The sequence below is a fragment of the Anser cygnoides genome, chromosome 2, assembly GCF_040182565.1.
Source record: "Anser cygnoides isolate HZ-2024a breed goose chromosome 2, Taihu_goose_T2T_genome, whole genome shotgun sequence".
NCBI classification, from domain to species: domain Eukaryota; kingdom Metazoa; phylum Chordata; class Aves; order Anseriformes; family Anatidae; genus Anser; species Anser cygnoides.
The window spans coordinates 110,513,524-110,529,176 of record NC_089874.1 but is presented as its reverse complement, the minus strand read 5'-3'; the positions used below and the strand labels follow the sequence as shown (position 1 = coordinate 110,529,176).

At 39.8% G+C, this 15,653-nt stretch overlaps 1 protein-coding gene across 5 annotated transcripts in view; it reads left to right on the top strand.

Moving 5' to 3' along the window:
- The window catches only part of ARHGAP28 (Rho GTPase activating protein 28), a 76,398-nt gene that overhangs the window by 24,963 nt on the left and 35,782 nt on the right, over positions 1–15,653 (top strand). The window contains exon 1 of one of the 5 annotated variants that reach the window (XM_013179402.3): positions 1,267–1,604. The exons of the other annotated variants lie outside the window; for them this stretch is intronic. The gene's annotated coding sequence lies outside the window, so the exon portion shown is untranslated. Of the gene's footprint in view, positions 1–1,266; positions 1,605–15,653 lie in introns of those variants that run through there. 5 annotated transcript variants of the gene reach the window in all.

Below are 15,653 nucleotides of genomic sequence, written 5' to 3'. Positions count from 1 at the left end.
ATTCAGCCTGGAGGTGGCCTCTGAATGCCTGTAGGAGGTGGCAATATAGATGTTTTTAGCTGGAAGGTTACGGACTAGTACCACCATGTCGTTTCATGCAAAACAGTAGCTGCCAGGCAGCTGCTGGTAACCAGCAACACCAGCTGGACTTACAGCATGAACAGCCCCATAGTCCACTACCAAACTCGTGAGCCACCCTTTTTCCCTGCAGTTTATACTTTAAAGCATGACCCAACAGTCCCTAAGCAGACCTACAGACAATGGTAAATGACCTGAAGCTTTCAAAATTTTCAGAGATTTACATCATTCTAAAAGCTGACCAGAAGAAACAGAAAGGCAAGATTAAGTCCAGTGTAAAAAAATGAGACAAATTTAACTTCAAGATGAACTGTAAAACCAAACCACTTCTGGTTTTGCTGTTTTCTGTCCCTTCAGGAAAGCTGTGTCTGATTCAGGAAGTCCTTTCCCTTCTCTTTTCCTTTTTTTCTGCCTTTTATTTTTTTCTTTCTCTGCTTGTTCTGATTAAATAACAGGCTTTCTTTTCCCTTCACTCTGCTGAGGGGTTTTAGCCATGTGTTTGGAGGAAGTGAAGAATATCAGAAAGCTCGTAACCAGAAAGTCAGCTTTTCCTCCTGTATGTTGAGCTGGAGGAATGATGACAGGAATGCTGCCAGTTTGACAGCTCAGTTTAAGTATTTCAATGGATAAGTAAAAGTTTGGTGAAGGGAGTTTATTTGACCACCTCAAGTGCTTTCTGTGTTTGAAAGTTATTTCTTGGGCCTCTTTTGACTGCAATAACAGCCTGTGGTAAGGAACTGGTTGCGCATGCTCTCCCCCAGCTGCAGCTCCAGGCATCCCTGAATTTTGAGAATTTTTCTAGCTTGTGGCAAAAAACAATTGTGGGCCACTGTCTGTGCAAAATCCGATGCGTGCTTTTGTGAGTATTCATCTGTGCTTCCCAGTGACCATCCCACTGTAAAAAAAAAAAAAAAAAAAAAGGCAGGAAAGGATTCCCCATAAATGTTTGATTTCTTAATAGCTGTACTCTGGCTTGCTTCTCTTTCCTAGCTGGCATTGTGCACTGGAGAGAGCTTCTCATTAATTTACATCTGGCCATTTACGATTTTTTGAGTTATGTTAATGGTAGTGTCTTATATCCCTTTAGCAGAAAACGCATAAATTGGCTCTGTCTTTTTCTGAGCCACCCCACAGGGACTCTCCTGAATTACAGCACAGCTAGCACTGATTACTTTTTTTATTTCTCCTCTTAGGAAATGGATAAAAGGTTTAAGTTCTGACACAAACAGGAAAACACACTAAGAGGATTTATCCTGAAGGCATCTACTCTTTAAATAGTGATGGAGCAGTGTCAGTCTGTTTCCCACAAGGACCAGAAGCTCCACTGCTCTTTGTTCCCGCAGCCCTTCTATGACTAGAGGCAGAATATCCTATCACAGGCTGTCAGATAGCTCCCAGAATAAGCAACTTTGTGATCATAGGCTGAGAAAGAGCTCACTGCCACTAGGAGCATGAAGAAGTTGAGTTTCAGAAGGACTCTGCCCTGCTGCTTTAAGGATAGCACCAAGGCTTTATTCTGCTGTGAGGTAAGATTTGCAGAATTTTCTAAATCAATAACTTCTCAGCCTCCCAGACCCTGCTCCCTCCCTCTTGTTTTCTTAAATAAGGAGTGACAGGAGGGGGAGCAAGCTGTCAGAGTTATCACTAGTGGAATTTTCCAGCTTTACCGGGCAGGAAAGGGGGGGACAGAAATAATGATCCACTGCAGAAAAACAACTAGACACAGTGCAAGGGACTGCAGGATAGGCATATGAATGTTTTGTATTGTCTCAAGTTGAAGTAACATGAAAATGCACCTCAAAAAACTATTAATATGGAGACCTCTTTAAGGTTTTATTGACAAGGTGTGTTTCTGGAGTATTATACTCTGTTGTACAACTTTCTCCTCACTGTTTATGCTATTTAAAAATGTATGTCAATGGAATAATGTTCCAGAGGGAGCAGAACCTTTACTTCAAATTGAACTAATCACATTTTTCCCCTTTTTTGTTTTTATTTGACTTGAGGGCAGAAATTTGCCTTTTTCAGCCTTTATCTTTTGTTGCTGTGTAGGTGTTTGTGATATCAATGGATATTTCAGCTCAGTGATATGGCCATAATTTAACTTGCACAACTAGAGGTTTATAGAAACCTAGCTTTAAAGAAAGAAGAAACTTATGATATAGCATTCAATGGGAGGAAAGCCAAGTCTGACAGTTTAAGTGATGCATTCATACAGATTACATGGCTAAATGAGCTGAAGTGTTTCTATATTCATGAATACTTTATCCAAATCCATATTTTTCAAACTGTGCTCAAATCTGGCTTGGTTCTGTAAACTTGGTAAGCAGGGATTTGCAGGTAGCACCAGATTTTTCTAATGGACACGTTCAGTTTGAAGGTGTTTATGTCTGGTAACCACAAAAAAATCCAGTGCAGCAGGGGACTGGTGGTGAGCAGCAGGTAAAACTGTTTGCCTGGTCATGAAAACTGGAAAAATTCAAGTGAGCTGGAATCCAAGACTTGTCCACATTGTTTGGATGAAACTGGAAGCTTATGTATGTAGTCTAATTAAATGAAAATACAGACAATAGACCATCAATCCAGCACTCGTGGACAGGACACGTAGGAATTCTAGGGAGTTTCTCTCCTGCTGTCTGGCCAGTGTGACAAACACATCTCTGCACCTCCAGAGCAAACATCAGGAGTGTTTGAGGAGTTGCATTTAGGAAGCTTCTGTTCCCTGATAGCTTGCACACGCTGAAATGGCCAGCGCAACGTTTCCAGTTCCAAAGTCCCCCTGCAGTAAAATATCATGAGCCAGGGTCATGACCATTTGACAGAAATAATACTCCTTGCCTTGGGGGAAACTTTTCAAGGATTTCTTACCCTGTTGTTCCCTTTGTATAGGCAGCACAAGGCCTATACTGAAGATCAAAGGGAAGTCACAAATGGCACAAGATGCTGCAGAGCAACACAATATGATGATCATGATCCAATATGATGAGTACATAATAGATTTTTGTTGACTTTGATCACGATGAAAGAGCAAGTACTTTCTTTTTACCATGTCAGACACAAAGTCTCACAGAAAGGAAATCTAGGCAGCTAACATCCCAGGAGGTTTGACTTTTGCTAGCTAGATTCTTGACTGATTTGTTTAGAAAAAGAGAAGCAAATCAGCAGGTTGACTGTGAAATTTCTACTGTATGATTAAAATCCTAGCATTAAGAGATTTTGTTCAGCAAAGAAAGTGTCGTTAGGAGCCACAGATCTGTTCTGTCAGGTTGGAAGAGAGGGCTTACTGGCATCAGGGGCAGTGCCCAAACTGCCTTCTGTGATTTTGTGACTTCTTTTTCATATGTATGGAAGAATTCTGTGGGGTCTCCCATCACCGTTTTTGCTCCTGATTGTTCTCAGTGAAAGTGATCCTGTCCATGCAATGAAAGGGCAGCTAACTCCTAGGCGCTAGGACATTTTCAGGCAGGGCTCTGCAGTGCAATTGAAAAGTGATTCCTAATTCAGAAAATTTCTGAGACACACAGAAATATAGATGGTTCTAAACAGCTACAAATTCTCTGCTGTTGATGTTGTTTCAAGGTAGTGACCAAATTCTGATGAAAATGAACCTAGCAACACTAAGCAATAATATAATTTCTTCAAGTTTTAATCACTCTTTAAAAAGTCTCTTAAAATGCATTATTTTTGAAAACATTTGGTAGTGAACTATGCATAAGTGATCATAATGACATATCAGCCTTTTAATTTATGTCTTTCTCCTACCCAAGAGTCCAATGACTTTGAATATCAAAGTCTGTTCCATTTTTATCTTGAATTAAGCTTCCATTTAGCAGCCAGTCAATGTTGATCCCCTGGTTCATGCCTTATGAAATATTCTATTCTATGTGTTATACGGCTTTTTCACAAAGGCTTTTAGGAGATTGCTAAAATATTCCTTCCCTTTGTTCCAATCTTTGTTGTGTATTCATATAGATATATATTTATTTATTTATATGTATGTATCCATATATATGTATAATAATCTTCTCTTTAGGGTATTGTGTGTATTTCATAAAAGAAAGCACATTACAATACAAACTGACTTTATGGTGGTCTTGCAGAAACTCCTGCCAAGCAAAAGAATAAATAACAGCTGTTTTAATCAAAGCCAAATTTAAAAGATAAAGCTTGAATTTAAGTGGCCAAAATCCCAGAAAATTGGGTGAACTTAATGCCCACAGAAAGAGATAATGAGTCTAATGGTATTCAATGAAGTTGAAGGCAAATTTTCAAACGTCTCTGTGACTTAAAATCCTAAGTGTCGCCTTCAAAACCAAGTTTGAATGCAGAAGTATTTACTCTAAGTGTAAGTCCATAGGGTGTGTGCTCTAAACTCTTCAATTGCTTCTGAAAATGAGAGTTAGGTGGTGACTGCCCCCCTTAGTCTTTTTTAGATGCATAACCTGTAGTCACCTGGAAGGCCAAAAAAGATACCAACCCAAGCAGTGGCTGAACACCAAACAAGGATACCAACTGAAACCAAAGAACTAGAGTTATAAACATGATTATTCCCTTATTTTACTGAAAAGCTATCTGGGGTCTCTGTTTTGGATTAAACATGTGAAGAAGTGTTAGCCTGTTCAAAATCCTGTGGAAGCATTTTGAATCAATTGTAACTGATGTAAATATAGCGCTTGACTGGAAATATTCCAGAGTGAGAGAGCTACAACAGTTCAGCCAAGACGCATTATATCAAAAGCATGGATAAGTAATTCAGTGTCCTCGTGGGAAGGATAGCATTACAGCTTCACAACATTCATAAAGTGCCTGTGTTGTGAAAGATCTAATGCGATCATTAAAAGATGGATGAATGCCCTGTGAATCTTCACTTCCTATCATGGATCATGGCTCTTATCTAGGCAGGAGTGGGAAGAGGAGTATGTATTCATGATGACAGAGGACACAACAACAGCTTAGTTGTACCCATTTGACATGAGCATATGAGCTTTCAAACATGATTTACTATGTTTGCATAGCAATATTTATTACTTTTTAAAGGTTATCCAGCCAAGAATATGTACAGGGTTGACAAAGCTCATCTAGAAACTTCAGCCAAGCTCTGTACGACTTACAGAAGATTAGCAGTTCTATTAGTCACAGTGTACCAGACTTTTAAATCATGAACTATCTTTTGTATTTATAATCCTCTTCAGTGGCAAAACATCTGTGTGATTTTAGAGATACCACTTCACCTTCATCAGTAATTCTTATCTGACAACTTCTTGGTGCTCCTGTTATGATGAATTAGCACTTGCCCATATCATTAATTAAATGCCACAGGGGGTAGCTGTTACCAAATTCTTGATCCTGCATCTATCATCCACCACATGATGTTTTTTGACATCTGAGTTCAGATTCCCAGCTGTGACTGAGGAGCTCTCAACACAGATGAAGAGGCAATTCTCCAAAGTCCTTTTTCCATTCTCCCAAGAAGAGTTGGTGCAAGCCTAGTACAGCTTAGAAGAAGTGAGAACGAACCAGTAACTGTCAAAATAGCCAAGAGTAATACCTTCCTGTAATACATGATGTTTATTAAAGGTAGTACATCCTGGCATGGTTCTGGACCATCTTGCATTTGTACTTCCCAGGAAAACATGAATGGACATTTTGTACCTCTGTTAAGATGCTTGAAACTAAGGTAATAGTGTCCATCTATATCTTCTGTCTTGAAGACTTCCTTTCAATGAGGGCCCATTTTCCTCAGAAATTTCCAAGATCTACATCTTACTTCCCCAAAGTCAATATTAAGAGACTTGAACTTCCAAACCTTATACATAAAAGTCATTTGCCTGGTTTCAGCAGGGCTGCTTGTAGGATTCAGATTTATTCAAATCACCAAAGAACTGCAAATGAAGGCACCATATTTTGTAAATATTACTAGTCTCTAGCTCCAACAGCTTCAGGAACTGCAATGTATTCGAATAGCTAGCTTTGAAATACCTGGTATGTTGCAGCTTCCCTCAGAATGTTTATGGATGAAATATATGCGATAAACCTCTAAAATAAAATAAGCAGGAGAAAAAAGAAAAAAAAAAAAAGAAGAAAAAGTAGTTGAGGGAAACCAGAAAGATGCTGTATACCATGAGCTGGTATTCCATTTAAGAGGTGATTTTTCTTATTCTGTTATTTGCCTTTTTTATAGACATTGTAGAGAAGTGTAACCTAGTCAAACATTTCCAGCTCTCACTGGAGTCCAAGGTGTTTGGAAGCATCACTGATTCTTTTGGCTCTTTACATAGAAAGGTCATTTTTTTTCACAGGCACATAGTACAAACATTCAAACAAATTAGAAAAATACCATTTTAAATTCAGGGTGTTACCTTGACTATTCCCATGAAGATGTTCCTTCTATCTCTTTATCATGAACCTAGATACCACTTTAAGATCACAGAAAATCTTTTATACCTCATTGATAGGAACTCTATAGCGGAAGTATAAGAAAATGTGGTTGGTTTTTTTTTTTCCTTTCACTTTTCATTCTTCTGTTGAAGTCTGGAGAATACAATAAAGTAAACTTGATTTTGTAGTCAATTGTTTCCCCTGAAAATGGGAATGTCTGTTGTTTGGAGACCTGTGATCTTGTACTTGGTGTTCCCTGGTTGTTGGCTTTATCTCCTTCAAATTTACCTTACATTCTTCAGCTTTGCTCTGTCCTCTCTTCTGGTTATATCTCCCATCATCTCACCATGACCCTTCACTGTACAGATAATGCTATCAGACTTATCTGACAACTCAAGAGCTTCTTGCCAACACTTTTCTGTGCCTACATTATAAATGAAAATTCTCTAAACAAATTTCCAACAGGAGTCTACTACATACTTTTCTTTAAATTCAGCTTTGTCTTTATGCTTGCACAGTTATGCTTATACAGGCATTGATGCCCCGATGGGAAAGGTTACCAAATAATATATAATTTAATTATAATGTGAATAAAACACCCTAGATTTTTGAACACAAAGAAGACAAGTGAATTAGTGAAAAATTAGGTGTTCATTGTTTGCCTCGCAAATGTTGGTCAAAACTGTTGTAATATAGCTTACTTTTTATGGCTTAAAGGTGAAACTTCCATTGGCTTCAACAGAGTCATAAGAATTTACCTCTGTTAATATGGCCTAGCTGTTTGGGATTTTTTGGTAATTTATTTTTTCAGAATGCAAAATATGCTTTGATTCTGAACATTTTTTATAAATATTTAGAACTAGTTGGAGAGAGATGCTGGTGCGTGACATTTCCTGATAAGGAAATATGACTGTCATATACCATTGGAGAAAAATGGGGGAACACACCCATCAGCTGCAGTCTCCATCCCTTGCCTGGTGTGTCAGGTCCTCCCTGTGCTGCACTGGTATCTCTTCCATGTGGCTGTGTGCAGAGGGCCCTTCTCAGATGCCTTCCTTGCTCCACCTCTGCTTGAGGTTCTCACCCAGCCCAGCAGCACTCACCTTCTGGAAAACGGAAGAGGTAGGGAGAGAGGAGGGTTTGGGGATAGCTGCAGATGGATTGAAAGGGAGATAGCGGTAGCGATGAGGCTTCATTTGCCTCAAGTCATCCAGAATAAAATCACGGACTATTTTGGACATTAACAAAAGCAATCAACAGGCAACATGCTGAAAATCTACTTTTCTGTATTTTCTGCGTTAGCTGATATATAAACATTGTTCTTCAGATAAAAATAGGGACATAGTGCTTTGAGATAACTCTTCCAGATACCTCATCAACACTTTTTTATTAAGCACTCTTTAACAAAAGAACAGTCTCTTCAGCAAATTTGGGACTCTTTCCAAAGCAACTCGTATAATCGTTACAAATGTGCTTGAGTGGCGAAAAATAGAATTATGCACACATCTTGATTTGTATTTGGCTACAATATTTTCCAGCAAATTTTTCATTCCTTCTCACTGATTCAGTGTGCCGCAAAGTACAATACACTATGGAAAATACAGTCTGAGGGTTCAGAATTGCCTGACAGCCAACCCAGAGCTGCAGAGAAAAATTTAAATGGTGAGAAGTAAATTTGTTCATGCAATTTTTGTAATCTGTAATAACTTCAGCATTAGCAGTACCACAAAGAAGGATGTTCTGAGTTTAACATAAGGGATAAATTAAACCAGTGAGGTTGTAAAAGTTTATAGCTATCTGAAAATCTGATCCAGGATGTTAATAGTGACAATGTGAAGTTGCTCCACACTCTGATGAAAGATTTAGCAGTATCTTCCCAACATAAACATTGTTTTTCAATAAAATAACTTTAAATGTTTAGCTTAAAAAAATCAAGGTATTTCAGCATTTCAACATTATTTCAGTCCAGTCCTGTGAATACTAATTAGTATGGTGTTCAAAATGTTTTCTGTGGATTGCAGGGTAACTGATAAAAGTCATGACTAAAATGTAAATGAATACATTAGAGACATTCATATTTTGTAGCTTAACCATCTCCCCCCATACAAATTAAAACATTTAAAGAAAATACACTGTCTTACGAAAATAAGTACTGCTTGTTTGCTTAGTTCCTGAAGCCTTCAAAAAAAACCGTTTACTTAAAAGTGTGCATTAATTATAGGAAGGGACAGAGCAACAGCTGGAGTTCACTGAAAGCAAAGCACAAGGAAAACTTCAAAGACATTTTGCATGACATCAAGCTCCCATTTAGTTTACATGTTCACTCTCTGGAAGTATCTGCCTCCCTTCTTTGGTTATATTAGGGGCTTAAAGAGCTTATACTTGTAATGTATGTAATCACATTAGAAGCCTTCCAATGGATAGTATGGTCCAGTTCTTTATGCTGTTTGCTTAATTCAGCTGAAATGACTGCATTTGTCTCTTGAAGTGCTTCAGAGAGACGAAGTCCTATAAATACTCTGAGCTCATTAACGATAATAATCATGCTGGTTGAAAGGATAGGTCCTTTAATAATGCCTAAAGTAAAAATAAGTAAATATTCTTCCACAGTTACCACATCAATGTAGGCAACATTAGGAGGTGTACTGAGAGCTGTAGCAAGTTTGACCCCTTATATTTCAGTGCTTTCTTCATGACTGACAAGTATTTTCATATTTCTTTTTCTTTAGAATATCTAGTTTGCGATTTTAGAGCCAAAAGTCTCTTAATGCTGTCCATTTTACATCCCGTGTGGGTTTTAATTGGTTTGCTTCTTTGCTTGTTGGATGATTTAAGCTTCATCTGATTTCTCAAACCTGTATATTTCCTGTAGTTTTAACTGTATCCAGTTGTTTTGTAAATAATGAGTCTGGCTAAGTGTGAGTTGTTGACAAAGGCTCATCAATTTTATTGTGAGAGAAGATCCCTAGTCTGCACACTGCCCCGCACCCTCCTAACCTCCTTAGTATTTGTAGTTGCACATGCACGCATGCATAGTGGCCTGACATACTCCAGTGGGCTTGAGATGTTGTGATCCCCCTGGGAGTGCTTACACAGCTGTTGCTTACCTTAGAAGTGACACTGCCAGGGCAGTAGGAAGCAAAAGAGAAATACAGCTTTTCCACAGCCTTCCGTGACAGTTTCCTCACTGCCACAGACAGCCGTCTGAGGAGGAACCATGTGAACGTAGCAAAGAATATTGGCCTTGGTGCAGTATCCTAGTTTAGATAGGATCTAATGCAATTGTGCTCCCCCCTTTCGTTTTCATTCATGCAATTCTGCTTCATCTTCCCTTGCTACCTGGGGTAATACACTAGGTAGCTGCTTGCACCCAGCTGCAGAATGAAATGTGTCTGCCTTATCCTTACCATACAGCTTAATCAAGCACTTCATGCCAAGGACTGGTATCTTATAGTAGTATCATAGATCTTGATTTCAAATTCTTCCCAAGTCAAATCTGAAGGGTTTGCCTTGGATTTTGGGGTGCTCAGCTACCTAGAAGTCACTCTGGATGACTGCCAGACAGATGGAATTTCTAGAGCCATCTACTCAATATGAGTAGATGAACTATATATTCAGTGCATGGGCATTGAGCCCAACGCTCCTGGAGGTTCTGATCAGCATTAAGGTGTATGTAGAGTGAACTGACAGATTCACTGGGTTCAGTATTCAGACACAAAACATTTGTACTATACATGCACAATAGATCAAATATTTTCTGGTATCATGGGTTTTACTAAAACTACAGTACATGGCCCACGTGCATATGTTTCTTCCTCAGAAACCTTGGTCTGCCCTAGATATGTGGATTTGTTTCATAAAAAATAATTAATTGGGTTTAAGCAAACACCAACAGAACAGAAGAATTTGTCACATTTAACAACAGAAATGTGTTAGAAATTTTTACGGTGTTTAAACTGGCTGCACACAACCACAACTTTGGCCTGCTGTAGGCCATGTCTAGATGGATTTTATCTTGTCCATACCTGTTGAAACTTACATCTACTATATTCTGCCATGATCTGCTAAATCTTAAGAATTCAAAACTAGTGTATCATGCTGCCTCTTAATCTATAAGAAAAGAATTCTTTTCCAATTCACTTGGGAAAAAAAAAGGGGGGGGGGGGGTAACAGAACATACTCTTGTTAGTGTTAATCATTTGGGAATCCCTTCTGCCCTTTAGAAACAGCCTTGTTAGGACAATGAAGACAAAATACAGTCACTTTCAGATTTTGACAGACACATTGAAACTATGTAGTGCATATAGTTCTCAGTTGCATCAAGCCAGCTCTGAAATGATGTGATTGCCAGTGTGGAGGGGAGGTCTGGGTCATGTCCCCAAAGGTCATCATTGCCAGCAGGCAATACCTAGAAAGTATACTCCCGCACTCCCCTAGCTCAAAGGGTCTGATTGTGAGAGCCCCCACACTGACACGCACAAACAGAGAGAGATTCTTCTGCAATCTCCATGCTCAGCCGCAGAGCAGTCACAATGTGACCCTTGTAGATGGGGGACTTCCGTGCCACTTATGAAAAAGTTGCGAAAGAGAGCTGAAGGAGCCAAGGTGAAATGCATTTTTAAACGCTGGCAGGTAACACTGGTGTGCGGACTTTATAGCTGAATGTCCTGACTCCTGCTACTACATTGCAGGTGAGTAATGAATAAATAAATGAAACTCTTTTAAGTATCGCAAGTCCTTTAAATCTTATAAGTCTTTTCTCTATTATGCCTTTAAGTCTTAATGCTAGTTAAACAAGTCCCTTTGGTCAAAAAAAAAATGCTTGTGGAGACAGAAAAGGATCTTTAAAAATAAAATGAATAGTTAACAGAAGTATATTTTGTAGAATGTTTTGTAGAATACAAAGACATGCCAAGTACTGAATTCATGTGTTTCCTAGTCTAGCTGATATAGTAATGTGATAACTCTGTGTAATAACTGTTTATTTTCAAACCCAGCTTTGTAACGAAGCAATGAGTTAATATGATTTTGGAGTTCTGTTAGGCAACAGGATGAAAAGATTCTTACTGAAATTAAGTTGTATTTTTCTTCTCACTCTGTTGCAAGAGAGGCTCAGTGACACTTCAGGGAAATCAATGAGCATAATATGTTACATATTTGCTATGCTAGATGTTAGAGAAAGAAAGGTAAAACTTAAGGGTCCAACTTTCCTAACATCTGCAAAATAACCAGAAAAAGAAGTACGCAGATGGAGTTGGGGGGATATTGTCTGAGATAGACTCCGCTCTGTAATTAGATGCCACTGAGCACAAAGAGAAGGAAGCAAGCAGACAGCAAACAGCAGTGGATCTGGGTTGCAGGAAGGAACCAGAAGACGAGAGATTTGGGGGAAGAGTGCTGCCTAAAAACAAGTCATGAACTGTGAACAAAGATACCATTTCCTCCTTTGCCTACAGCTTGTACATGTTAAAAAAAATAAATAAATAATAAAAAAGGAAATATTGGTACATGATTGCTTCATAAAAATTCAGAACAGACAAAAATGTTCATAACAAAAAGGAAGAAATGTTTTTTTCTTTCTCAAGGCAAGGTAACATCCCTTTTTTTACATTTGGGAAAAGCTGAGCAGAAATAATTATTTTTTGTCAAAAGTTTAACGTCCCTTTTTTTACATTTGGGAAAAGCTGAGCAGAAATAGAGTAATTATTTTTTGTCAGAAGTTGGTGAGTCGTTATGATAAACTGAAAAACAGAAAGACAGGGGACGGACAACTGCACGGTACTCTGACATTGTTGTGTTATGAAGGTGCTACTGACTTCACTGGGCTGACTAGATACACTGATAGAATGATTACAATATGAATCGGTAGCTCTTGGTGTTAAAATGACCGGGAGAATTTACTTTCTTCACCTTCCCTACTCCTGTAAATGCATCTAATTATGGTGAAGCAGGTTCAGAACCTGCTGAATGGAGTGAAACACGGTGAGCCACAAGAGTTAGATGTCCTGTCTTTGTGTAAACAAGGATTAAATACTAGTTTTAACTACAAGGTGTCTTTATTGCTCCTCATCTATTTTATGGATTCTTTACCACACATTACTTAATTAAACTGAAAACACAAGCCTAGCTTTATCATTAGTCAGCCTGGGAGCAATCATTAGGTGTCACTGAACCAGCTCTTCATGCGGTTTGACTAACCTTCGCTTTGGGGATAGGATAAGAATTGCTCACTGGATTTGACATGGCTATCCCAAAATCAATGTGTGCTGTCAGACCCTGAGAAGCTCACTTCTACGTGATACACAGAACATAAAATGTAAGTTCAGTGGGCCTGCTTTGCTATTGCATTTCATCAGCACTGCGAACACAACACCAGTGCAAACCTGGAGTCACATGCTGTTGAATCAGCTTCCTTGTGCCCAATGGAAATACCCAGGTTTGCAAAAAACTTTCCGTGGAAAGCCCTCTACACGATAGCATCATGTTTCTCCTTACTCGCACTCTAACTCTTTTTTTCTGTGACCAATGCCCAGCAATAGAGGTTTTTTTGATAACATTGGCCATTGTAGTATACTTTTGCCTCTTTTCCTTTTCAAGTATTTGTGTTTGTGTTGGTATTTTTTTTCTTCTGTTTGCATCCTGAAAACAGTTTCAGCTCATTCAGTGGAGTCACTGTAGTTTTGTTTCATGTTTTAAGATTCACCCTTTTCTCCTAGCATTTTCCATCTAGGAAGCCAGGATCTGAGATCCCTTTTGTATTGAATTTTAGTCAGCCTTCCAGATTAGCTCACCACTGCATCTGTGTGTGAGGGAGCAAATGAAATGGAGCATGAACTTCGTGATTGCTACTTGTCTAGCAAGACTGCTGTTCAGAATTTCTGTAAGAACAACACTTGGCTTAGTAGAAAAATATATATATATATTACCCTTGTAAACTTCTATACAGACACTGAGGAAAAGGACAAACAAGCCAGAAAGCCTAGAGGGTGAGAAATCTGTTGGGAGCATAGGTTTTCTGCTGCCAGAGTTCCCAGGTGACAGGCAACCTGGGCTTGTTGAGCTGTTTCTGAGACAGGCTTGCTCAGTCAGTGCTCATTGTGTCCTTCAAGAATGAATTAAAAGCAGTGAAGAATATGCTTTGCTTCCTTAGTAGGATTTCTTTTTTCCTGAAACTGTTTTTAGCAGCTTTGGTTGGAGGAAGTGGAGACAACTGCCATTATCACATAAAAGAAAGACCACTTCCTCCAGCACAGAAGCTCCAGGTATATGGGTCAAAATGGCAACTGGAGATCTTTTCAAACAAGTCAGTTTTTAATAGCAAGACTCAGAATAATTGGAGAAGGTTTGTACCAGACCAGTGGGAAGCAAATTTCAGTTGTTTACCAATAAGGATAAAACATCTCTGCCTGATCTTTCTTGTTACGGGAATTTCACACAGTGTGATTTTATCTGTACTGAGATAACAAGTCTCAGATATGAGGTTCTCAGGAGACTTTGTTCAGCTGATTTTCCAAATAAGCTCCATACTTTTAATATTGTTGTAAATGCATGTTGATTACCCGGTAACCTTAGACGTATTTGGTAAAGCTGGTTGTCACAGCAGTTGTTGCCAGGCTACATGGTCTGTTTTGCATTTAGCTTTTTGGTATGGTAATATTACAAAATAACATACTCGCTGTGGGGAGAAAAGAAACAACCCGCAAAGCCTCTTTCATCCTAATATGGTGAAATAAAAAGCATTGGTTTGAGTTAGCTGAAGTGCTGATGGAGTCAAAGCCCGGGGATCAGTCTGGTGTGGTGCCCGAAGAGCACAAGGGTCATGGTCAAGACTCACATTGGGAGGGCAGGAAATGTTTAAATTCCCTGACCATGACTAAATGATGGGAGGCAGCAATGCTGTGAGGGAAAAAGCCCTCTTCTCATCCCAGCACGCCTTTGACTCCCGCATGGTGAGAGCTTTTCTTCCTGTGAGTGCTGCTGCAGGAGCTCCGGGCTGCGCTGTACAGCAGATGGGTGGACTTGTTTTAACAAAGGTTTAGACCAACACTAATATCGGTTACCCAGTGGGCAGCAGCCTGGGGTTTTCGGGCAGAGCCCTGGGCTACAGAGGAAGCCGAGGAGGGACAGGCTGTAGCGGGAGGTCAGCACCCACCACCCGCCTGACACCAGCCCTTGCTGTAGGCTCTCTGCTTCTACAGCGCGGGGTGGAAAGGGGCCCCAAATGTCTCTGGAGTGCCAGGAAACTTTGCCTTTTTCCTTATTTGTGTTTGCTATCACCTCTTAAACAAAGGAGCGCAGCTTTTTGTAGCAGTAAGTGATTGGCTGGTGGGGGCTGTTTCCCCGTCCCAGCCACCTCCCGGCTGAAGGCACGGAGTTTTCCTGGCTGCTTCTCAGGGGTTTGGCTTCTCCTAGCTAAGACCTCTGCTTAGGGACACTCGGCACAGTATTAACTCATGATATCTGAGCTCTGCAAAGCTTGAAGCTTTGTTTCCTTGCTGGTGGTGATGCAAGGAAGGCAGAAAAGCAAACCCAGAAAACAGAGGTCCCACAACCTCCAGCAGCAAACTCCAGCAGTTAGGGTTTATCAGGTACCTTGGTCACATGAGGCTTCACAAACAAACACCAGCTGAAGATCTCACGTCTCCCCAGCGGGAGAGCTCCTCGGAAAGCACGCCAATAGCTTTAACCACATTTGTGTCGCAAATTCTTCTCGTATTTGGCGACTGGGGCTTGTCCTAATTAAAACAACAAGAGTTTCAGTAATGTGTTTAAAAACAGGCAGTCATTTGCTGTTTGTGAGGAAATAAGAAAAAAAAAAAAAAAAAGAAGAAACACTGAAGATGGCACCTCTTTTTCTGGGGGATATTTGTCTCCATAGCATAACAGCAGATTTTATTCTGCTGAAATATTGCCACTTGTCTGAAAGCTTTGCCTGTCAGCAGCCGGCTAGCTGCACGTGGGCAGGTTTGGCAACCAAATTGTCCGCATCACACCCCCCTGTGTTTGGAAAGAGGCAAAGGCCTGAGCTTTGCTTTCATCAAGCACTGATAACATCAGAGAAGATGGATTTGTTGTGCTGCATTGTATCCACTGCAACTTCCCAACCTTGGGCTCAGACCTAACGCATAGAGAATTGCCTGGGACCACCCAGATGACGGGAAGAGGCTCCAGGAAGCTCAGGGAAGCAGGCAGCCCTT